General features: G+C 38.0%; 1 non-coding gene across 1 annotated transcript; it reads right to left on the bottom strand.

Annotated features, from left to right (window-relative positions):
* Positions 1-7,377: 7,377 nt before the first annotated feature.
* Positions 7,378-7,482, bottom strand: LOC122109764. The gene has a single exon (XR_006147740.1). It is a non-coding gene; the product is annotated as a U6 spliceosomal RNA (small nuclear RNA).
* Between the last annotated feature and the right edge of the window lie 18,646 nt (positions 7,483-26,128).

Below are 26,128 nucleotides of genomic sequence, written 5' to 3'. Positions count from 1 at the left end.
TCTGGCATCAGTAGTGCTGTGTCTCATCATGTCCATGTATTGTTCTGAAAGGCTTGTGTTACAAAATCCCTGTCGGCTTGTGTAGAGCTACTATGCTTCCCATCCTGGCATTCAATGCTGTGTAAGACTTTGCAGTCATCTAGGTTTATAACACCACTTTAATGGAAATGCATATATTTGTTCAGGTTCCTAAAGCAATGTGCTTTGAGATGTCTTTCTGTCTAAGTGTCTTTTGCCCCTCATGCTATTCCTCAGTGTTTTCAAAATCTTACCTGAGTACTAAATGCCATCGCCTTTATAAAGTGTCCTATTCTTGAAAATTTCACCAAACAAATGTCACTTAAAAATAAAAAATCTCTTGTTGGGCATTGTGGTATGTGCCTGAAATCCCAGCTACTTGAGAGGCAGAGATGAGGGTCATGATACAAATATGGCCTGGAAAAAAGTGTGAGATTATTCCTGAAAAACAAAAGGGCTAGGACTGTGAGTTGAGTGGCAGCACATTTGCCGCCAAAGCTCAAAGCTCTTGGTGTAATCCCTAAAAAGAAAGGGGAAAAAATCCAAAAGCCTTAACTGAAAAACAAAACAAAACAAAAGTTTTACTAGTTTTTGTGTACTATGTAGGAGATGATCTGCTTGCTTATCAAACATATTTCAATGCTACATTAAAACAAAACAAATTAATCCAACCTTGTCTTTCTATCCATCCCTATTCTCCAAAACTAATAAATTTAATAGCCTAAATCAGTGTACAGAATATGGAACTACAATGGCAAACTCTCTCTGTTCTCTTTCTCTCTTCTCTCTCTCTCATACACACAGATACACACACAGACAACAACAAACACATAGACATACACACACACACACACACACACACACACACACACACACACACACACAGACCCATGAGAGCTTTTTCACTGAAACAGAAACATAATGGACATATTACATTGCAACTTGGGTATTAAGCTTAATGATAAATTCTGGGCACAATTTGGTGAAGAGTCTCTGTGTCTAATGATAGCTGCTGAGGTTTCAGAATTACCTTGCCTGGATTCAAATCCAAGCCCTGGAGCTAAATAATTGTGTAACTTTGGGAAGGTTACTCCTTAGTTTTCTCATTCATTAAATGAGGATAATAACAGTTTGAACCTCATGGGGTTATGCTGAATAAATGAGTCTACAGAAAAAGCATGCTCAGGAATAAATGTAGTTATCCATGGCCCACACAAGTCAGAAGATGTTTACACGTGCCTAGACTTTTATACTTTTCCATAGTGAGATTATCTTAGTGGTTTTGTGTGTGTATGAGAGAGAGAGAGAATTTCTCTTCCTTTTATTTTTTGCTTCCTCTTTTGTTCCCCTTATGTCTTATCTTTTCTCTATTGTTTTTTCCTTTTCTACCCCAACCTTGTGAATGATATTAAACATTATTAAGTGTAAACTTGCTCCTACCTAATGTAGTCTCAGATGCATACTTATGTACAGTTTTGCATCGAATTACATATACATATAATATACATGTATGTATATATGCGCACATTTAGGTTATATTTTTTATATCATACTAGTAAAGAAAAAGTTATTAATTTGCATTTGCACCGCTCACTTTGTTCTCAGTATTAATATTTGAAAGCCTCTCCTGGTCAGCCAATATGGCTGACTATATTGGTACTCTATGGATTGCCACACTTCCCTTTGTATACACCTTTTTACTACTACAAAGAGTGCTGCAGGAGACATCTACATTCATGGCTCTTAACCTACTAGTGTGTGATTTTCAACAGGAAGAGGGACTAAGGAGTCCAAAGATTCTTCCTAGTCTTAATAAATATGTCCAGCTTGTTTTCTGAAGAAGCTGTATCAATCCGTATTTCCACCAGTAACATCTAAAAACACATATTCCAACTGACAATGTTGTTATTGTCACTATTAAATTTTTTTGATTAATCAATTTGATGTGATAGTTTATTGCTATTTATTTTATCATTATTTATTAGTGAATTGAGAAAAAATATTTACACATACTTGTCTGATTTCCTGTTCCATCAACTGAATGTTTTTATTTGTTGCTCATTTTTTTTTCTATTAGGTTGACTGCTTCTTGTTAATTTGTAAAGCTCTCTTCATATAATTATAGCTTTTAAACACTTATTGTCATCTGTATTGCAAACATGTCTTCTGAATCTACCATTGCTTAATATCTTTATTATGTAGCAGTTATTTATTAGATTCTGTCTAGGTGTTCCATAAAATTGTTAGAAACATAGAAATGTACTTAATATTTAAAACTCTTTTGGTATCTGACATGAGGTAGGATTATAATTCTAACCACGTCAGGATGGGTTTATCACTCTAGAGAGAAATTTTGTTTAAGCAGATCATCTGTTTATCTCTTCTTGGTTGAGTTACACTGTGGTCAAATATCAAATCCTCATATAAACACTGTCTTTTTCTGCAGTCTCTTTATTCTGTTGACTTACTTCTTTATACTTATGGTATAACTAGATGGTTTTAATTTCAACAACTTTGAGTATTTGGATGCCTGGTGAGCATTCACTATCACCATGATTTTCATTTTACGTTGACAATGGATGTTTTCATCCCATCGGAGCCTTTAAGAGTTCATAAAATTTGCCGGGTGCTGGTGGCTCATGCCTGTGATCCTAGCTACTCAGGAGGCTGAGATTTGAGGATCACAGTTCAAAGTCAGCTTGGGCAAGGAAGTCTGAGAGACTCTTACCTCCAATTAACCACTGGAAAACTGGAAGTGGCTCAAGTGGTAGAGTGCTCAGTTTGAACTGAAGAGCTCAGGGACAGCACCCAGGCTCAGAGTTCAAGCTCCACAATTGACAAAAAAATAAAAATAAAAAGAGTTCATAAAATTTACAACATATTATGGCTATAATATAACTATAATATATATGGCTAATACTATTATTATATCGAAGAATGCTGAATCACAGGTTTCCACCAGAAACAGAACTGTATCTATGCACGTATATCAACAGATGAACACATTCTTACTTTCTATGTTCTAAAATTAAGGAGATTATTTATGTATTTACTTATTTATTTGATTTGATGGTGCTGGAGTTGAACTTAGGTCCTTTTGCTCACTAGGCAAGCCATCTTACCACTTGAACCATATGTCCTGTTTTAGTTAATTTTTCATACGAATGTCTTGCTTTTTTGCCCATTGCTGGACAACCTTCAAGGACAATGATCCTCCTACTTATGCTTCCTGTGGTAGCTTGGATGACTGCAATATGCCACAATGCCCAGCTGGTTTTTGTTTTTGTTTTTGAAACGAGGTCTTGTGAACTTTATATCTACATTGGCTTTAAACTGCAATCTTCCCAATCTCAGCCTCCCAAGTACCTAGGATTACAGGCATGAGTCACCACACATGGCTAGGCAGATTCATTTTTATATTAATTTATCATCTATGAAGAATACACTATTCTAATTTTCAGATCTCATTTTATTTCCTTCAATACAATTTATAGTTTTCATAGGTTCTATGCCTTTCTTAGTTTACATTGTCATTTTAAAGGAAATTTTTTTTCTCTTTCCTTTTAAAGTGTACGTTACCAGATCAGAGAAACCCTATTAATTTTAGTTGGTTTACTTTGTATCTTTTATCTTTCTAGTCCAATGAGTATTTTTATCAATGATAAAAATTTTTCTTTTTAACTTTTTGGGTTTTGAATATACCATTATATCAGCAAAAAGGAGTTTTATCTTTTCATTTCCTTTTTACCAACTATTTAATTTCATTTTCTCATTGTTTTCACAGACAATGCAAAGAATATAATAGAATTTATAATAATAGTGTTGGATTATTAGTGTAGAATAAATATGGTAAAAATCATTTCCCAACTCCTGGAAGGCACTGATTTTGCCTTATCTTTTTACAAATCTGTCTTTTTCCATAATGTCATGTTTGAAATCTTTTTTTTTTCTTTTAGTCAGTTGTGGGGTATGAACTCTGGGCATTGTCCTTCAGCAATTCAGCTCAAGGCTAGTACTCTACCACTTGAGCCATGCACCACTTCTGGCTTTTTTTGTTTATATGGTGCTGAGGGAATCGAACCCCGGGGCCTCATGCATGCTAGGCAAGCACTCTACCACTGAGCCACCTTCCCAGCCCTGAAATCTTATGTACACAATCTTTTTGATCTGAATTTTTTCATTCTGGCTAATTCATTCACTATTCATCCAGGCTGTTTCATGAACCACCTGAGGAGCAACCCATCATGAAAATGTATCCATAGTGTTTCTCCATTGACTTGTTGAATGACTTTCCAGTTCTTTCTAGTTTGGGGGGATAATGAAAAAAGCTACTTGAGACCATTGGTGCTCAGGCATTTGTGTCCACCTCGAATTGATTTTTATGCATAGTGAAATAAACATTATGATTCATTTGTGTGCCATATGGACATCTGATTGTTCCAATGCTATTTGTTGAAAAGACATTTTCTTTCCTCCATTGCATTGCTTTTGAGCCTTTGTGAAAACCACTTGTCTACATAAGTCTACATCTGGGCTTCTCATTTTGCTCCATGGATCTGTTCTTCCATCTTTCCATTAATATCACATTATCTTCATGACAATAGCTTTGTAGAAATTATTGAAATTCTAATGTTAGTTTCTCTTTATTACTATTTGTCTTCAATATTTTATCTTTTTAAATGAATTTTCTAATCATCACGTCTATTTCTTTAAAAGGCCTACTGAGATTTTAAACTGGATTCACTTAAATCTGTAGCTGGATTTTAGTGAGAGTGTTCTTTTTAACAGGACTGAATATTCTGATTCTTAAATATACTACAGCTGCCATTTACTCAAGTCTTCTTTAATGCTCTTTAACTATGGTCTGTAGGATTCAATATACAGATTTTGCAAACACTTTATAAAAGTTGTCCCCTAATATTTTATGGATTTTAATGATATTATATGTGCTATTGTTTCCTTAATTTCATTTTCTCTTTGTTTGTTGCTAATATACAAGAACTCAACTGATTTCTGAGTATTGATGTTTTATCTTGGTATCTTATAGTCTTGATAAATACACTTACCTGATCTAAGATTTGCTCTTACAATTTTCTAAGATGCCATCAGTAATATAAAGAGTTGGCTTGCTACTTCCTCCCTTCCCCCATTCTTGTTGTTGTTGTTGTTGTTGGTTGTGGGGCTTGAACTCTGGACTTGGGCACTGTCCCTCAGTTCTTCAGCTCAAGGCTAGTGCGCTACCACTTGAGCCACAGCACCACTTCCAGTTTTCTGGTGGTTAATTGGAGATGAGAGTCTCACAGATTTTCCTATCCTGAACCATGATCCTCAGCTCTCAGCCTCCTGAATAGCTAGGATTATAGGTGTGAGCCACAGATGCCCGGCTTCCTCCCCCTACTCCAAACATTCTTAATTCCTCTTATTTTTCTGGCCTTGTTGCCCTTGTGAGGACTCCAGTTGAGTATTCAATTGGTGACAACAGATGTCCCAATCTTAAAAGGGCAGAGCAAGTCTTGATAGATAGCTCAGTAGTAGAGCATTTATCTTGGGTTTAATTTTCAGCTCTATAGTGGGATGCAAAGGCAGAGGCAGATGGTTGCGGGAATAGGGTGGAAGAAGAATATGAAAAAAGAAAAAGAAAAAGAAGGGCAAAGCCTTCAAAGATCACTTATGTATGTTGTTAGCCTATAAGGCTCTGTTGTTTCTTTACTTTCTTTTTTTTTTCTTTCTCCTTTCTTCTTTCAAGTAGTGAACTTTTATCAGGTCCATAAAGTTACAGAGAGATTTTCTTTTTAATCATGACTGAGTGTAGAATTTTGTTGAATTTCTTTTTCCACATCTGCTGCAATGTTCATATGGTTTTATTTTACCCTTTATTATATTAATATGGTGAATTATGCTGATAGATTTTCAAACGTTAAGCCAATTTCATGTTCTTGAGATAGATGCAATTGGTTGTGACGGGTTGATCTTTTCACATAGTTCTCCACTCAAATTATTAATATTTTCTTAAGGATTTTTAGCTCCACGTTCATGTGGTATTTAATCCCTCCTTCTCTGACCCTTTCCCTCCCTTTCTTCCTTCCTTTTTTATTATTTTTCTCCTCCAAGTATTTCTGTACCCCTTCAATAACATAAGACAGGCTCTTTTGTGAAAGTTTAATCTGATAGTGAAAACTTAACCATTTAAAAAAAATTCCTATAGTGGAATTTCTCTTAGTGCAGCCCACACAAAGATGTATACTAACAAATGGGATCCCTAAGAAAGTTATGATGAAGGCACAGTTTCATCTAACCCTTTCTTCTAACTACTACATTCCACCTTCCCTTTTATTTTATTTCTTTTCTTTAAAAAATTATTACCTTAAAATACTTATACACAGGGGTTGTCATTCAACAAAGCAGTGTATAAACATAATGTGTCTTGATCAATGTCATCCCTTTTTTCCCCTTCCTTCCTTCCTTCCTTCTTTCCTTCCTTCCTTCCTTCCTTCCTTCCTTCCTTCCTTCCTTCCTTCCTTCCTTTCCTCCCTCCCTCCTTCCCTTTTCTCTCTTTCTTTCTTTCATTTCTTCTTTCTTTCCTTCCTTCTTTCCTTTCTTCCTTCCTTTCTTCCCTCCTTCCTTCCTTTCTCACTTTCTTTCTCTCCTTTCCTTCCTTCCTTCCTTCCTTTCCTCCCTCCCTCCTTCCCTTTTTCCTTCCTTCCTTCCTTCCTTCCTTCCTTCCTTCCTTCCTTCCTTCCTTCCTTCCTTCCTTCCTTCCTTCCTTCCTTCCTTCTTTCCTTCCTTCCTCTCTCTTTCTCTCCCTTCCTTCCTTCCTTCTTCCCTTCCTTCCTTTCACATTCCCTGGGATGTGAACTCTAGGCCTGGGCACTATCCTTGCACTTCTTTTGCTTAAGGTGAGCACTTTACCACTTGAGCCACAAAGCCACTTTGGCTTTTTTGAGTTTTATTGGAGATAAGAGTCTCACCAAGTTTCCTGCCCTGGCTGGCTATGAGCTGTGATTCTCAGACTTCAGCCTCCTGAGTAGCTAGGATTACAGGCGTGAGCCACCAGTGCCTGGGCAATGTTCCCTTTTACCGTGCTCATTCACCCCTCCCAACACACCCTTCCCATTACTTTTCTTAATTTTGTAGGCTTTATTTTCGTGTTTATTTTGCTGAACTTTGATTTTGCCTTCCTAAGGCATTTCATTATTTTGAATTCTCCCCTGAATCTACTGTATTTCAGTTAATATATTTGTAGACACTTGCATAACAACTGATGCCTTATTTGTGTGTTTATACACTAATTCTGGCTTCCACAGATGAGAGAAAACATGCAACTTTTGTCTCTCTGGGCCTGGCATACTTCACTTAACAGAAACTATGGAGAGCTTCATGACTTTGTGTCATCCGTGTGCCGGGGTCATGCTAATCTTCTCTGTATCGTTCCAATTTTAGTGTATGTGCTGCGAAAGTGAGCACCTTTCCTTTCCTTTGTAGTGGCATTGTCAAATGTTGAGATAAAGGTTATGATGACCACAGAAAAGGTTAAAAATCAATTTTTCATTATTTTCTGAAAGACATTGTGTACGTCATTTTTTTTAGTTAAGTGCCTAGTTGACTTCACCAGTGAAATTTCTCAAGCTTACAATTGTGTGTGTGTGTATGTGTATGTGTGTGTTTTAAAATAAGAATTCCAGTACTTCACAGTTAATATGAATATACAAATAAATTCATCATTAATATAAATTTTAATTAATTAGTATTACCAATAATAAGATAGCTTATTTTTCTTGTCAGTTTTGGTAGTGGGTCTTATCGAAGGTCTCATCAACTCTATTCCATTGCTTTGTAAAAATATATCCTTATTATTAATTTTTTAATATTTGTGACACACATAATGATTCCTATCATTACTGCTATGGGCCATTGCCTGTCTTCTCTTTTTCTTGATAGGTACTCAGGGTAGTAATAGATAGTTTTGTTTATTTTCTTTAAAAAATTTTCTTCTAAGATGTCAGGAAGAAGCTTCTAGCTCTCTAATTTCCTTCCATTCTCCATCTAAGTAGTGGGTAAAGAAGTCAGTCAATTTATTTCTGTTTGTCAGTCCATTGATTTCTGCTTAAGTCAGTCCATTGATTTCTGTTTTCTTTGACTTCTTATAGATCCCAGCCTCTGCAAGTCATCAGGAACATTACACACCAGTAGACGCTATTCAGAGGTGTAGGGGTCTTTGACGGCAAGCTTTCTCTAGGATCTTCCTCCTTCAATTCCTTTTACAAGGGCTTTTCAGCATCCTTTGGGATTTGGTTTGGTTCCAAATATTAGAGACACACATTCTTCTGTGCATATTCTTCAGGCATTAAGACTTGAGTGTCCTTATACACTGACATGTGGAGCAGTAATTGCTTTACAACTATCTGAAGATAGTAAAAATATAATTAAAAAAAGAAAAGAGTTGAGTGTGAATGGAACTGTGACGGGATAGAAGGAAAAATCTGTGTCTGAAGTTTACTCATTCAACTAAAACTTGGAAACATCCTCAGGACACTTCTGTCTAAAGATTCACGCAAATTTGTAATATCATAGGTAAGCTCTGGAATCATTTCTTACTCTTGTTCTGCATGTATTTCACTTTATCCCCATGAATTTGCAAAGGGCTACACAAACACAATTAACTGATTGCATGCCTGAAGAACATTCTTCCTTTGTCCTCAGTAAATTTTAAAGAAATTGTCCTGTGAACAATGACCAATCAGGAGGTAGAACTATTCAAAGTTCTCTGTGGCTGTGTCCCTTCTTTAAACATCATGGAAACCACTGGAAAACACTTTATTTCCAACACTTCTGCTTTCCAAATGCCACATTGCCCCTCCCTTTTCTCTTCCCTCTTTCTCTCCTCTTGTAGGTCGTTTACATGAAAATGGTATCTTAAGATGGTTTTATCAGTATGTTGTGATTATTTTCACCTGCAGCAGAGAATTTGCTCACAGCTTTTGTTGTTGCCATGGAAATGATTATGCTATCAAAAGAAGGGAATTAAGATTTCAGTCAAGGCAGAAATTAGGTTGGGCAGATGATGCTGAAGGAACAAAAAGATGCCCACTATTTGCACTTGAAGGAAAATAAGATACAAATAAATAGTCACTTTAAGATAATCTATGAACCAATACAAAATAAAACCAAAGGAAACAAAAGCATCCAAAACCAGAAATGTACTCTTGATCCTCTGTACATCATATATATACATAATATGATATATATAAGATATATATACATAGTATATACATTATATGACATGTATATAATCATATATATATACATATATAATCAGCAAAGAATATGAAAGCTGTTTGGGAGCTATTGACTTAGCTTTGCTCATGCATTATAGCCAAAGTGCTTCTTAATTGTTCTCAATTTCATGGGACTTAAAAAAATTAAAAAGTTACTCTAACCTTGCTATCACTATCTTCCTGTATTAACAAGCTAACTAATAGCTGAGATTACAAGTCTTCCAGAAGAGAAGAACAGTTCTGTCTTTTTTAAAAACAAAATTACTTCTCAAAGATGAGCTTGCCTGGTCAGCCATAGTGATTTTTATTTTTTTCCGGATCTTCCCTTGGGACATTCTTTTTTCATGACTTCAAGTAAACTCTTAGCCATAGTTGGTGTGTTTTCCTTATCTCCCAAAAAAGAAACAAATTTCAAATAATACAGTATTGGAAACTGAGAAGTAATGTGAAGGTAAGCTATTTTGTTGATTGGGGACATTTAGAATATAAAGATATTTTTTGAAATACTTACTGAAATTCCCCTGCTTTTACTGTATTTGATGTCGGTATAATTTGTGGAGGGGAAGGGGAAAACAAATCGTTTAAATAGGGATACAGGTGGACCCATTGCAACAATGAGATGTACAAGTCGTTATGTCGAAAACGAACTTTACAACTTTGGTGGGGGGGAGGGGGAGTGGGGAGGATCGGCTTGGGGGCAGGGGGAGTGGGGAGGATTGGCTGGGGGGCAGGGGGAGGATGGGAAGGGGAAACAAAGGAGGAGGCTACAATGCTTGATAAGAAATGTACTCATTATCTTGCCCATGTAATTGTAACCCCTCTGTACAGTATTTTCACAATAAAAAGTAAATTAAAAAATAAATTAAAAAATAAATACTTACTGAAAGCAAACATAATGCTATTTAATGGAGTTTCAAGTATTTTTTTCTCTTACATCCTCTTTCAATTTGTTTTCTTATAAATTGTGTATTGTTCAGTACCTGTATCTTTGCCATCGCATACACTTTACTTTCTGCTGTGTTTTTAATCTATACTCTAGAGGACTCATCTACTGCGTACATCCTGATAACTGGGTGCTGTGGACAGGGCAGGAGTAAATGGAAGCATTCTCTATCATCCTTCCTTGTCTCCCGGGAAAGCTGACTCTACAGTGAATCGCAATCAACTCAGGACTGAACAATCTGCCCATAGCTCTTTGTAGAACAGTGGAATGCCATTCTTTGGGCATTTTGGAAATGGGAAAGGACAAACATGGCAAAATAGATGGCACCCCAGGCTGAAGTTGTGCTGTGGACAGAAGCTAATTTAGCCCACAGTCCTGGCTGAATCTGAGCTATGACTTATCTGTTAAGAAAATAATTTCCCTACCTTAGAGGCTTGTAGGTAATTAGTACTATATAATACTTATAATTTCTTTCTTTCTTTCTTCCTTCCTTCCTTCTTTCCTTCCTTCCTTCCTTCCTTCCTTCCTTCCTTCCTTCCTTCTTTCTTTCTTTCTTTCTTTCTTTCTTTCTTTCTTTCTTTCTTTCTTTCTTTCTTTCTTTCTTTCTTTCTTTCTTTCTTTCTTTCTTTCTTTCCTTCCTTTCTTTCTTTCTTCCTTCCTTTCTTTCTTTCTTTCTTCCTTCCTTTCTTCCCCTTCCCCCTCCCTCCCACCGTCTCCCTCTCTCCCTTTCTCTTCTTTTTTTCTTTCTTCTTTTTTCTTTCTTTTCTTCTTCCTTTCTCCCTCCCACCCTTTTTCTCTCCTCCTCCCTCCCATCCTTCCTTCCTTTCTTCCTTCCTTCCTTCTTTCTTCCTTCTTTCCTCCCTACCTTCCTTTTCTCTCTCCCTCCCTTTCTTTCTCTCCCTCCCTCCCTCCTTCCCTTCCTCCTCCCTCTCTCTCTCTTTCTTTTTCTCTTTCTTTCTCTCTCTTTCTTTCTTTTCATTTCTTTTATTTCTTTGACAGAGTCATACTAACCAAGGACGGTTAGTATGATCCTCCTGATCTCTGAATCCTGAGTGGCAAAGATTACAAGCATGAACCACAGTGCCAAGCTTACATTTTTAAAAAGTCCTATTATTATTTCCAGTTTATACATAAGAAAATGATTAAATAAATAGATAAGTGGTGGAATTAAAGGCCTGTCCAATGCCATCCCCCTAATTCAGTCACAGAATGGAACTAGAACATAGGCTGGTTTGACTTTTAAAGATGTTATTCATTATGATTACAACAGAGTTGGCTCTGCTTCTGAGTAACTGAGTGACAGTTACTTAGGCTGTCAATACAACTTACTGAGGCTTCCCTACTCTCTTAAGAGAGTCTCAGTTTATACAACTATATGACTAATGAGAGAGGAGGGTTCTGAGGCCTAATCTAAATGAGGAGTTTACTTATTTAATGTCACTTAATGGAGATATCTGCTGGTGACGTGGGGAGGTTTTTGACACTAGACGTGAAGATACCTCTGTGATAGCACATAATATCTCTGGCATGAGAGGTCTTGAATAAACCAGTTTTCTTGTCTTTAGTTGGGTTTAGCCAACCAACAACTTACATTGCCAATCAGTATTATACCCAGTGATAATATCCAGCAGACCTGTCAATGTCTAACAGTCTCCACAGGTTCTGTGTTGTGTGGCCATGAGGGACAATGTTGTGTGTAGGCTAGTATACATATAGTTGCTCCCAGAATCTGAGCCAGTCGTGCAACAAAGAACGGTGGGAAGAAATTCAGCTCAAGGCCTAACTTTCTCTGAGCCATTTACATTCTCAAGTTTCATTCTTCTCCTCCCCATACACCATCTCTGGTGAGGAAATGTCCAGCATCAGTCTTCAGTGTTTCATGACTCCAATACTTAATGAAAACATCAGTCCTCATTTATCTTTCCTTTGTGTAATGCTTGTGGTTTAAGTGGATTTGCTACTTCTTAATGATCTACATTGACTAAGCTTTAGTTTCTTTGTCTGCAAACTGAGGACAATAGAAGTTGTTTTGAGAAGTTGTAAGTTACAAGAATATACATAAAGTGCCTAGCTCAAAGAACATGAGTGATAGTTAGCTGGTAACAATGTTCAAGTTTTTTTTTTCTTTCTTGTAATTCTGGTCCAAGGTTATAGGAAAGGACAACTTTGAATTTTTTTCTTAAAATGGTATGGGAATATTCTGTGTCTCTATCAGAATTAACCTTGATGATCAAGAAAGTTATCTGTCATCAGATGTTGATATTTTGCCAAAAAATTCTGGGTTTCATACTCAGATATTTGTCCTTAAAATGTGCAGAGTTCTTTAATTTATGTGTATCTGTGGAGTTGCACAGGATTGAGAAATAATTGTCACTGTGGGTGATTTTCAGATTAATCAAGGAGTTTATAAATAATATTTTAAGCTATGTAACTTAGGTTATTAGTTAATGGGCACAGTCTATTAAGCATTGTTTGGCCACAGAATCTTCCATTGTTGGCTTTCCATCACTGAGGAAATGAACTTATTAGGAGGCAGAATTGTTTGTAGAAATTTCAGTTTGTAGTTATTCAAACAACTTCCCCTCCTACTCCCATCACCTTTGAACCTGTGTTGGCACAAGGCATCATGCTGGGCACACATGGCAGAGGAGGTCTGTTTACCTTATGGGGCTGGGAAGAAAACTGAGGAAGAGATGAAGGGGTCAAGGTGCCAGTATTCCCTTCCAGGGCATACCCCAAATGACCTCAATTGTTTCTACTAGTCTCTCTTGACAGGAGAGGTAGGCACTTCCTAAGTTCTACTGCCACCTGATAGCACCGGAGGGTAGTATATGACCTTTAGCAAATAGACTTTTAGGGGCTGTGTAGGCTCCAAACCATAACAGAAGCATACGCAAATGGCCTATTTTTCTGTAGGAGTTCATGGTTTCCTCAGACAATATTTACACAAAAAGTTACAGATAACAAGTACTGAACAAATTATTTTGTTGCAGTTATGATCACTTGAAATAGTTAAAAAATGTTATCCATCTCTTGGTAGTTTGCCTAGAATATTGTATCTGGTAATTCTTGTGTGACAGAAATCTATGGAGAATCTTACTTTAATCTAGAATTATTTTGATTTGTACACAAATATCTAGTAATCTCTCTCTTTTTTGTACCAATACTGCTGCTTGATCTCAGGGCCAACAGTGAACTCTCCTTTGGCTTTTTCACTCAAGGCTGGCACTGTACCACTTCAGCCATACTTCTGCTTCTGGCTTTTTGCTGGTTAATTGGAAATAAGAGTCTCACAAAACTTTTTGCCTGAGCTGGCTTCCAACAGTGATCCTCAGATCTCAGCCTCCCTGAGTAGTTAGAAGAACTAAGGTTTTTATACATTGGGAGACCTGGATTTCGATTCTAGTTTGTGTTGCTCAGTTATAAAATTGGGATGGTTAGGTTGATTATTAGAAGTTATGGTTGCTTGGCAAAGTAATTTATTACCTGATTTAATTAATCAGCTGATTAACATGTAATATTTTTAATTGTATTGTAAAAGGTAGAATTCTGAAGGAATGGAATAATAAATGAATACAATCTGATGAGGAGATACGAAAATAAATCAACATTAGGTATCCTGATTGGTCATAGTGGTATTCTGTTACTTGATACTTGGGGTTAGGTGTGTAAACAGTGTGTGTGTGTGTGTGTGTGTGTGTGTGTGTGTGTGTGTGTGTGTGTGGTGAGTTGGCAAGAATTTCTTTTAACAGATGAACAAAGTTAAAGGCCAATTTATGATTAGCTAAACTATGAGACAATACTTCCGATCAATAAAATAACTTACCGTATTAAACTGAGGAGGTACTTTTTCTGGAGCTTTATATCATTAATTATGTCCCTCAATGAACTGCTGTGGGATCTAATATCTTTTTTGAATGAAACAATTTTCCTTTGCAAGCTCAACTTCAAAGAGGACTGCAATCTTACTGTTGTTTATCCAAAGATGGCCTTGTGAGTAATAGTGAGATAAGAGCTTTTAAAGGATTATGTTTATCTTGTGTTTTTCCTACATGCATATTGAAGGAACTCAAAATGTGCATCTAATCTTTACTCACTTTCATAGGTACATCTGAAAGTTCTGACCTTGGATGATTATCTGAATGCCATCTTCTTCAATCTGTGTACAGTTCAGCCTTGAATAACTTTTAAACTAAGACAATGTCTTTGAATAGTTATCCAAGATAGTCTATGTGTTTACAATGAGATAGGTCTTTTGGAAGATTCTCACCTAAAAATAAAAGTTGTTATTCTGTTACCCTCTGGATATGGCCTTCTAATACCTATATTCCTTGTATAGGAGTGCTGGTGTGTTTCCTGATGCTGAAGTTGGTACAATCAATTTGGAGTGATTACTGTATTAGGATTTGCCACTGGCAAAAACACGGGCATCTGTTCTAGTGTACAAACAACTCCAGAATGTTGCATGTAAAATTCTTCTGCTTTCTGTGGGATAGAAGAACACATCCTATAAATAATTAACTATATTGATAGTTCTAGTTCTCACAGAAAAATGGGCATCACAAGACAGGATTTTCACAGGAGCAATTCACAGATATTAAGACTTACAAATTCTAGGTCACATCCAGAAAAATAGAGCCTGATGGATTTGTCCTCTAGCTATCTTTGGATAAATAACAGCAAGATCACGTTATAAATGGTTTTGCTTTGGAAAATACTATTTGAGAAATAGAACAGCTCTATGTTTCATAGAGATAGACTTTAACATTAAAACAAAGTATATGTCGAGGAAAAAATCCTTGAAAATGAAATTCACACACATATACAAATACAACAGACACACAAATACATACACCTTATATTCATGAATGAAAGTCAATGCTAAATCACTTTACTATTTTTTTCAAGAGTTGTGTTAATATATAGACAGTATGGAACTAGGGAAAGTTTGGTTTTTCAAATATAAAATATGATGTTTGTGTTTTGAGTTTTGAAACCTCAGAGACAAAAAAAAACCTCTGTGTAGCATGGTGAAAATGATGTGCTTTGCATAAATAGATACTGATTTTGTTGAATTATCACCATATCCATAGGCTCCTATAAAATGTCTCAGTCTTTTGAAAACTTACATAATTTTATAAAAATAAAATGTTATGCTCTGCTTTGTGTTGTAAAAGTTAGAAATACATAAGTAATAACTGAAAATTAAGATAACTGGTAAAAATTACTTTATGCCAAAAGACATTTTTTATTGGAGGTGTGGCTCAAATGGTAGTGTGCCTGCCTAGCAAATGTAAAACCTGTAAGTCACTTTCAGATTGAACGTATTGCAAAAAGGACTAATTAATATCTATAAAAGTAGACTACTAATTTTTATGCTCTGCCTCAGGGAATATATTTTTCTGGAAATTATCTGAAACAACAAAGTTAAGCATGAATTCAAAATCTCTTAGAACCTGGAAAAGACTGCAAAGCATTAAGGGAACTTTTTTTAGTATTATTATAAAAAAATATTGCCTGGGTTCACCTTGACAAAAAGTTAATAGAATTTAATTTAGTTTTTGAAAAGATTATTGACACAGTAGTCCTACAAATATATTGGCATTTACTCCCTTAATAATAATGGGGTGGGATAATATTATTAAAAAGTAATATCCTACTGAATCATTACCATGTAACCTCTATACTAAGTATTTCTGGGTGGTAGATAGAAAAGTATCAGAAAGTAATTAATTGATTAAGGCTGTAGCAATATGATAGAGCACTTGCTTAGCATGTACAATGTTGTGGGTTTACTACTCAACACCACAGGGTAAGTGTAGGGGAGAAATAAATTAACCAAGTGATAAATGTTTGAAGCTCTAGTGTGGATATCAGCCGCTGTGGAATTGTTGGAAATAGTAAGCCTTGAGTGAATGAATGAATGAATAATGGCCAAGTAGGTGAGATGTAAAGTTGATAAGCAAATCAAACATGTGGTAGAAGATGTCAAGCACATATATCATTAAAAGATTTTTTTCCCTGAAATTTTCTGAAAATTGATGTATCTGTGCTGGAATTCAAACTATAATTTTAGCCAGGAAATTGTAGAAAAGAGTAAATAGAAAAAAATAAATGAATGTGTTTTCTCTTTCACAGTGTGTTCCTAGCTTACAAGCATAGAATGAAAGACTTGGAGGTACAGTGTGGTATTTCAAGTGCCTGTTTATTTACCATAGGTAGTAGTAATCAGGTGGGACTAAATGACACATCCATCACTTCAAAGACATCATTTCTTTATGCTGAGAGCATTCAAAAATCCTCTCTGCTAGCTATTTTGAAATGTGCAACGAACTGCTGTTCTTGGTTGCTGTCCTACTGTGCTGTAGAATATTAGAAAGTCATCCTTCCTATCTTCCTGCACTCCTGCCCTTATTCACTATCCCTCCTCCACATTCTCCCTCACCTCTACTCTCCTCAGCCTTTGACAACTGCTGTTCTATCAAACAAGCTCTTGAAATAAGCCCAAGCGCTAGGTAGTGTGTGCTTTGATTTTGTGTATTACTTTTCAAAGCTGTCTTTTCACAGTTAATCCCAGTAAGCCTCCATTTTAAATAAATAATAGCCTAGACCCCCTAAGATATAAGATGACAGTTTTTTTTGAGTTGTAACTATATTTTTCTGAGCGTGGTTCTTTCTGTAAATAGTAATTCCATGATCAAATACATCTATGGTTGCTGAGGTTTCCCTTAATTCGGTGTGATCAATGACATGTGGATTAGTAGAAAGGCAGTATATAGTTGGGAGAATGTCAACAGTCCTTCTACTCCAAGTCAGCAGAGTTACACACAGATCCTTATAAATGTTAGCTCTCACTGCTCAAGCCCTGAGGCCAAGTGTGAGAAACTGGAGGAGTCTCAAAGGCTGCTTTGTTGTCTTGACCATCCTGGTACCAGGAGCCCGTAATCCATCATATAAGTATAAAGGTACTATATTCTGCTCAGTGTAATGTAGCTTTCCCAGACACATTGCTAATGCCTGTTTGAAATGGTTCATTGTCTCATAGGCTGCTCAGCAGGGAACAGGAAAGCATCAGCCATGAGTTACTGTGCAGAAGGAAAGATCTGTAAGTTCAATGTCAAGGTAGCAGGTGATAAAAATACATGGAGACAAGAAATATAGGACCTGACTGGGGACATGTTTTCCAGGAACGAGGAAGGGCTTTCTCCAAACTGATCAAGCTTGTGTAGAAAAACTGTTCTCAGTGTCTATACTTCTCTCTGTGTCCCCCTACCCTGTTCCCAGAATATGTTTCCAGAAAGTTTACTTCTACTTTCCTTTACCAAAGTCTAAATATTATGAGGAAGTAAAATGCCTTTTAATCACTATTGTGAATGTGAGCACACAATTCAAATTAGGTCACTGATTTGAACAATGAACATAGAATGCTCTTGTATTTGCCTCCTTTAAGCATATTATGTAGGTATCATGATATATTATTGATTTTAGAATACATGACGATTCTGGAAATTTTGACCTTGAATAATTAGTTTATTTTAAATAAGAGTTATCTATGGCACTTTATCTCTTGAAGAGCTGTGCACTTATTCCAAACTGCACAGAGAGTCAGACCTAAGGTGTGTGGGTATACAACATCCCCATATACATAGTAGAGCAACACCTCAGCTGTATGGATATATGCTATTCTCGAATACACAGAGAGAAAGCTCCAGGATGTATACAATTATATGTACACCACCTGCACATGAATGTCTCACATCTCCCAGTCATTCAGAATGGGTTTTGATTTTGGAGGTGGTGACACATATACTTCAGTTCTTCAGGTATATAAAGCAAGCTATGGAAACAAACAATGAGCACAGGAGTACTGTACTACATATTGATTTTAGAGAGGATTCCATAAGACATATTCAAAGTACTGCTTGCATAGCGTCAGATGCATTCTTAGAGGCTCATGTGGGGTCCACAGGCAAGAGACATATTCTCCTCTCCTGTGATATATGAGCTTTTCTTTCAGTAGGAGGAAGTAAGACAGGTCCCTAGAACAACCTTTGCAGTGTGAATAAAGAGAAAATGTACCCTGCTCTTGCAACATTTTCTTCCCAGTCTCCATCCATTCATTCATTGCGCTTAAACCATTCAATCCCTGATTGGAGTTATGTACCTGGCAGGAATGTTTGTTGGGCTTATAAGAGGAAGTGATGGCATTTGCTATTCATCTGATCTTGAGAAATGGCAACAACCAAACATCACAGAAACTGGAGACTTCCTGCTTGCTATCCCTGCAAATAACTAGGGATTTCTCTTGTACACACAGTTACTTGTGCATTACAAATCCTAAAGCATACATTTAAAGCTTAAGACTACCTCAAAGATAAATTATCCTGTTTACTTTCTCTCAGCTTCCTGAATGAAAACTTTCTTTTTGTAGTAACTATATGTATCACTGTTGCTATCTGAAATGAAGTTCTACCTTAATGGCTTTAAGGCAGTAATACCATAGTTATTTAAATATTAGAACATATAAGAACATTTGTAAGAAGGAAATGTCGTACTACTCTGTGTGTGTGTGTGTGTGTGCTGATCGTGGGGTTTGAACTCAGGGCCTAGGCACTGCCCCTAAGCTTTTTTGCTCAAGGCTACTGCTCTACCACTGGTGTCACAGTTCCACTCCTTTTTGGTTATTAATTGGAAATAAGAGTCTCATGGACTTTCCTGCCTGGGCTAGCTTCTAACAGCAATCCTTGGATCCTGAGTAGCTAGGATTACAGCCATGAGCTACCAGTGCCCAGCAACATATCCTATATTTTAAGGCAGGATCTTCAGGAGTGAAAGTTCATTGAGACCATGAAGATAACAGAATCATGTCTAATTCCTGATTATTTGTTGCTCTCTTGACATTTAACTGCCCAATCAATAGAGCAGAAACAATTCTAGTAATAATATATAATATTTGTTATATAGACTTCTTATAAATTCCTTAACATTGCCTAGTTCAGAGTGAGCAGCAAGCAACTAAATTCATTACCTATATGACTTTTTTTTAACTCTACAAACTGCTGCTCATTTTCTAAACCTGCCCCTAGCCATTTTCCAGCTATATTCATTACATTGTTTGATTAACCAATCCTCTGCTTAAGTCTGTGCTTGGGGCAATAGCAAACTAGAGGTAGGAGTATGAAGTGAAATCAAGGTGTGTGTGTGTGTGTGTGTGTGTGTGTGTGTGTGTGTGTGTGTGTGTGTGATGCTTAATCTTGCTTGTCACCTTGATTGGATTGAGACATGCCTAGGAGATTAGTAAAGGTTAGTAACAATTCAGGTTACCTCTGAATAGCATATCTGTGAGGTTGTTTCCAGAGAAGATTAACTAAGACCCACTCCTAATGTGAATGACCTTATGCTATAGGCTAAAATAAAAAGGAGCAAAGAAGAAAGCCAGCTAGTATAAGTGTACTCCCTCTGTGAGTGTTGGCTTCACCACGCCCTTGCTGACTTTGTAGACTGAAACTTTGAGAGCAGGCACCAAAATAACTTCTTCCTCCCTCAATAATTCGCTTAGGTTTTGTCCTAACCACAAAATCTGACTAATAGAATAGTACTGAGAAGGTGGGCGGGAGGCGGCAGCGGGAAGGGGGGGGGGGGCATTATTTCTGTGACTAAACCTGACCATACTGTTTAGAAGCTCTTGGAACTAGTTTGTGGAAGGAATTTGGAAGTGTTTGGAGAAACCAGTTAGAAAAGGCTTAGAATTCTGTAAGTGAAATTTAATGGGCATTTCTGGTAAGAGCTCAGATGACCAAAATGCTTATAGGAATGCCAACCATTGAAGACTAGTTGAAGTTTCAGGTAACAATGAGGGCTCAACTGGTAATTGGGCTAAATAGGCCATTTATGATAGATTGTGTCTACACTTCATCCATTCCCTGAGACTTTGAGGTTAAAGTTAAGGTGATGGACTAAATAATTTGGCAGAGAAAGTATTAACAGTTCAGCCTTGCGGCTATGGGTTTTGATGTGTATTTTTAGCCAGATTTACAGTTAGAAATTGAGCAAAACTCATAGCAAAAGGATTTGAAAACTTTGCAGCTGGGTCATAAAAGTCTATGCAAAGTTAGGTTTGTGGAAATCATGGTTTTTGAAGAGATGAGAGCTATTAAGAGTAAGCCAAGTACTTTGCATTGGGACAATAGGAAAGATGCCTAGAAAGAAACTCAGGAATTGGCCAGACACATTCTAGACTCATGAATATAAGTTGTTGTTGTTGTTGTTGTTTTGTCAGTTGTGGGGCTTGAACTTTGGGCCTGGGTGCTGTGGCTCAGATCTTCAGCTCAAGGAGAGAGCTCTTCCACTTGAGCCACGGCACCACTTCTGGCTTTTTCTGCTTATGTGGTGCTGAGGAATTGAACCCAGGGCCTCAAGCATACAAGGCAAGCGCTCTTCCACTGAGCCACCTTCCCAGCCCCCAATAAGTTTTTTTTTTTAGAGGTTAAATTGGGAGTCTTTATTAGAAAACCAGTGACTGAGAGCAGAAACATGTTCCCAGAAATTTGCAGCCTTGAACACTCTTATTAATGTGAGTAAACTGAACCATAAGGGTAGGAGAGTAAAGACAGAGCAGAAAAATAATCTCAACCAACCAGATCAACTTTAATGGAGAGTTGAAGAAGGGTGTCATGGTAACCTGAGGAGAGTCAGGAGACATGAGTCATGGCTCAAAATGGCGGCTGAGCTGGTGACTATAAATATTTTAGCACATTAAAATTTACTTTGAGAATCTGGTTTTGTGAATCCCTAGGTGTTTAGGACTTCCAAGGGAAGAGTTCTTCTAGGTACAGACATCTAAGGAGGCCTGACTACTCATTTTGATGACACAAACCTTAGTGTTGTCCTCATGATGCTGCTCTTGCAAGCATGCAGAATGTAAGAGTTATAAGATCCTGGAGGATTCCTGCCTGATTTCAAAGAAAATCCTGGGAGTGCAGACAATGGGTAGCAGGGCAGAATCCCTATAGGTATCCCTCAAAAGAGAGCTACCGAAAGCCATGACAGTGAGGCTGAAGATGTCATGGAGTCTCTAAGATGTGCGAGATGTCAGGAGTTTGGAGCATCTGTCAAGGAAAGCCATAGACAGTAAGGAGAACCAGCTCAAGGCAGAGACTGTGTGGGCTACACATGACAAGGCCATTGGAGTGGTGCTTCCTAAGATCTTGTGACATCTTGACAGCAATGGATGCTAGACATGGAGTTTCAGGAGTCAATGTTTGTCCTGCTGAGTTTTAGTCTTTCTTTGGTTCCACCCTTCCTTTCGGTGTCTCCTGTTATAAATATAATATATCCCCTACAAATGCATAGATTAAGTGTAGGTCCTCAGCTGGGTCCTCAGGTGGGTGCTGTTTTGGAGTGATGGAGGCCTTAGGATTTAAGTCCTTACTGGAAGAAGTAAGTCACTAAGTACAAGTCCTTTTGTTGTGGAGGTGTATTGGCCTTTGTCCCTTTCTGGGTTTCTTTCTGATTCCCTTCTGCCTGAAAGTAGACAGTCTTCTCCTCCACAAGATCTCGCCATCATTCTGCCTACCATGGGCCAGGAACTATGGAAGCCAAGTGACTATGGAAGAAAACATCTGAAACCACTAACCGAAGTAAATTCATGTTGAGCTGTTCTTGTTCTGTATTTTTGTCAGAGTGACAAAGAAAGATAACACTGCCTCATTCTTCCCTTTTGGAATAGAAATGTTTATTCTATGCCATTCTATTTTGGATTAAGTTACTTAATTTTTACAGGAGGCCAGAGATGAGAATTTGCCATGAGTCTCAGATTACTTTGAGCTGGGACTTTTTGATTTTTATATTTTTGGTGGTATTGAGGTTTGAACTCAGGCTCTTGTCATTGTTAGCAGGAAATTTGCCACTTGAGCCACATCCTAAGCTCTCTTTTTTCAGAATTTTGCCTCATGATAGTCTGGGCTGTGGCCTTCCTATGTGTACTTTCCATCTATCTGGGATGTGAGATCTTCCTAGATAAGAATCCCTTCTAGTGCTTGCCACTAAACTTGGAATTTTATTGCTTGAGATAAGGTCTTCAAAGTTTTTTTTTTGGGGGGGGGGGCTGGGCAGGCCTCCAACCATAATCCTCCCAAGTCTAACCTCCTGAGTAGCTAGGATTACAGACTAGGTGTGCACTTAGATTAGAAAGATTCTTGGAAATGGATTGAATGTATTTTGCATTGTAAGATGGCTGTGAGCCTTTTAGGGGATAGGAGAATGCTATACATAAGGAGAGCTCTGTTGAAGAGTCAAGTTGACAAGGGATGCATTACTTGTGATGGTTAAACTTGATTACAAACTTGACTGGATTGAGACTTGCCTAGGAGATTAGTAAAGCTCATTTCTGTTGAGTCTGTGATGGCTTATCCATAAATGGTTAACTAAGGGGGCAAGACCCACCTGGAAGGAATAACATCATCTCATAGATTGGGGGTCCAGAGGGAGCCCCCTAGTCCAGGCACATTATCTCTATTCTTCTTGGCTGCCATGATGTGAGCTTCTCTGCTCTACTCTGTCATGATAGACTAGAATCTCTGAAACCATGAGTCAAAGCAAATCCTTCCTCCCTTACGTTATTTTCTCAGGTAATTTTTCACATTGTTGGAATACTGACAGAAGCCCATGTAGTCTGTCTTACTAGTTTCAAGACTGTTCAAAGAAAGTATAGAAATACTAAATTTGCTGGGTGCTAGTGACTCACATCTGTAATCCTAGCTATTCAAGAGGCTGAGATCTGTGGGTCATGGTTTGAAGCCAGCCTGGACAAGAAAGTCTGTGAGACTCTTATCTCCAATAAACTACCAAAGAAATCCAGAAGTGGAGCTATGGCTCACTCAAGTGCTAACTTTGAGCAAAAAAAAGCTCAGGAGCAGCACCTAGGCCCTGAGTTTAAGTCCCAGGACTGGTGTGTGTGTGTGTGTGTGTGTGTGTGTGTGTGTGTGTGTGTGTGTGTGTGTGAGTGTGTGTGTGCATGTGCACACACATACACACTCACAAATACTAATTTCTGTACCAATTTCTAAGCATAGAAACATTTTAAGAGAATCATACTCTAAAATCTTTTCCTTTCCTCTTTGGCTCAGTGTTATTTTTATTGGAATTATAACAGGTGGGTGATGTGGAAAGATGCAAGCTAGTATTTTAAATTTATATAACCCTGGCTGTACATGTATAAAGGTCCCATAAATGCTGAGGGACTGGATCGGAGGGCAGAGCAGAAAGCGCGATCTGTATGCTGCTAAACCCTTGGAGGCACCAGTGAAAACTGTGGCTTTTGCCATGGTCTGTGTCTTTTCATTAGGAACTGTGATTTTGTGCAGTAGAAGTTACATTGATCTGCTTTTATGTCTTGGCTCTACTGAAGATCTTTTAACCACAAAAGTCTATTGTTTTTATTCTCTGTTGGCAATAATACTCAATTTCAGATTAGCCCTGTCAAAATGGAGGAAGGAGGACCAGGGAAGAAAGATCTGGCTAACACAAAGAAGGAGAAGATGAAGAGACGTAGAAAGGCAAGTGGTAAGAAGGAAAGCTAGGGGATGGTGAGGTGAAGAGAAGAAAGAGAAAACGGTCGGTGGGTATGAAGGAATGAGAGAGGGTCAGTAGGACAGAGGTAGACAGAGTGATAACATGGGCTGCAGAAATCAGACAGATTTATTTTCACATTTGGCTCCAGCAACCTTGGGGAGGTTGCTTCATCTCTCCAAACCCAAAGGTACCTCTCAAGGGGATTAATCCTAGATTTCTCACAGAGAGGGTGCAGGAAATCATTTACACTATAATTGTGTGCTACTAAAGTATCCAGTAAATATTAACAAGGGAGGAGGAGAAGGAGGACAAGGAGGAGGAGAAGGAGGAGGAGGAAGAAAAGAGGAGGAGGAGGAGGAGGAGCAGGAGCAGGAGCAGGAGGAGGGCAAAATTGAAGAACTATGGAAAAAAACAAATGGTTTAAATAGGGATACAGATTGACCCACTGCAACAATGAGATAAGATGCTATGTCGAAAAAAGAACTTTACAGTTTAGGCGGGTGGGGGGTGAGGGGTCTAGCTGAGGAGGTGGGAGGGAAGGGATGGTAAGAGAAAAACAAAGGAGGAGGCAACAATGCTGAATAAGAAATGTACTCATTACCTTGCTCATGTAACTGTAACCCCTCTGTACAGTATTTTCACAATAAAAAAACTTGATTAAAACATTGAAGAACTAAAGAAATAAGACAAAGAAATAAAAGGACAGAGGAGAAAGAGAAATGGGAAAACAGAATGTAAACAATAAAGAACGAAAAGGTAAAGAGGAAAGAAAATTTGTTTTTGAAATCCATAGACACCTGTATGTGGCAGTGCCCTCAGCCATCTTCACCGATTTATTGGTTTTCAGAGGCAATTGTTGCTCAAGTTCCTGACAGTTGCTCCCACCTGTTTCCCTTCTGAAAGAGATAGAATTGCTTCTGACATTTGTGCCTTTCGTCAGCAGGAGCTGAAACTTCAGGGAAGAGAGAATCCAGAAGTGTTAGCTATGCAGGTTAGAAATGGATATATGCTTATCCTGTTAATAATCTTCTCAAAGAATGCCAAAAGCCATTTTTCCTCATTCCTCTTTTCCTCACCCATCAATAAAATCTGTTGATCTTTACCCCAAAACGTGCTAAATTCTGGGTTCTCTTCTTATGATCTCACCTTTGCCCATGCTTCTTTTTTTTTGGGGGGGGGGTCCAGTCGTGGGGCCTGAACTCTGGACCTGGGCACTGTCCCTCAACTCTTCAGCTCAAGGCTAGCGCTCTACCACTTGAGTCACATCGCCACTTCCAGCTTTTTTCTTTTTGCTTATGTGGTGCTGAGGAATCGAACCCAGGACCTCATGCATGCAAGGCAAGCACTCTACCACTGAGCCACCTTCCCAGCCCCTGCCCATGCTTCTGTACTGATCTTGGCCTCCATTTCTTTTTTGCTACCACCAGTCTTTCTCTAAGTATAAAATTATTCCCCTCTCCATCCTCAGCTTTGCCAATGGCTTCCCTGTGTGCTGTGCATAACATCCACATACTTCTTGTTCACTCACTCCCTTTAGTCTTCTTTTTTTTAATTTTTATTTTATTGTAAAGATGCTGCACAGAGGGGTTGCAGTTACATGAGTGAAGCAGTGAGTACATTACTTGTGGAGCATTGTTACCCCTTCCCTTGTTGTTCCCACCATCCTTTCCCTCCCCCTGCTCCCACACTCCTCCCTATTACTCCCTTTAGTCTTTGCGATTACCTTCTGCTTTTATCCCCTCAACTACCCTCCAGCCACACCCAACATTGTTTACTCCATGTTTCCTGAATTTCTGTGTTATTTTTTTCTTTCCCTTCCCTTTAGGACCTTTTAAGTGGCATTTTTTCCTTCTTATTTTTATATGCCAAGTTCCTTCTTGTCTCTTATCTTGCTTTGAAGGCTTGTAGCTTGAAATTGACTCTCTGAGGATCTTCAAGACATTACTGCTCATAAAAATTACCCTGTTGGGCTGGGAAGGTGGCTCAGTGGTAGAGTGCTTGCCTTGCATGCATGAGGCCCTGGGTCCGATTCCTCAGCACCATATAAGCAAAAAGAAAAAAAGCCGGAAGTGGCGCTGTGGCTCAAGTGGTAGAGCGCTAGCTTTGAGCTGAAGAGCTGAGGGACAGCGCCCAGGCCCAGAGTTCAGGTCCCACGACCGGACGACAACACCCCCCCCCCCTTACTTTTGTCTTCCTGACATGTGTGTGGGGGAATATGAGGTATGGATTTTAGCTTCAGGAAAGCAGAAACTTTGCCTGTCTTGTTATCTAACTCCTTCCCTACTGCCAAACAATGTGCCCAGCATATTATATGAACTCA

The sequence above is a fragment of the Dipodomys spectabilis genome, unplaced genomic scaffold (assembly GCF_019054845.1).
Source record: "Dipodomys spectabilis isolate Male_0828 unplaced genomic scaffold, ASM1905484v1 ptg000069l, whole genome shotgun sequence".
Classification (NCBI taxonomy): domain Eukaryota; kingdom Metazoa; phylum Chordata; class Mammalia; order Rodentia; family Heteromyidae; genus Dipodomys; species Dipodomys spectabilis.
Note: the sequence above shows the minus strand (reverse complement) of the source record. Positions and strands in the feature narration are given on the sequence as shown.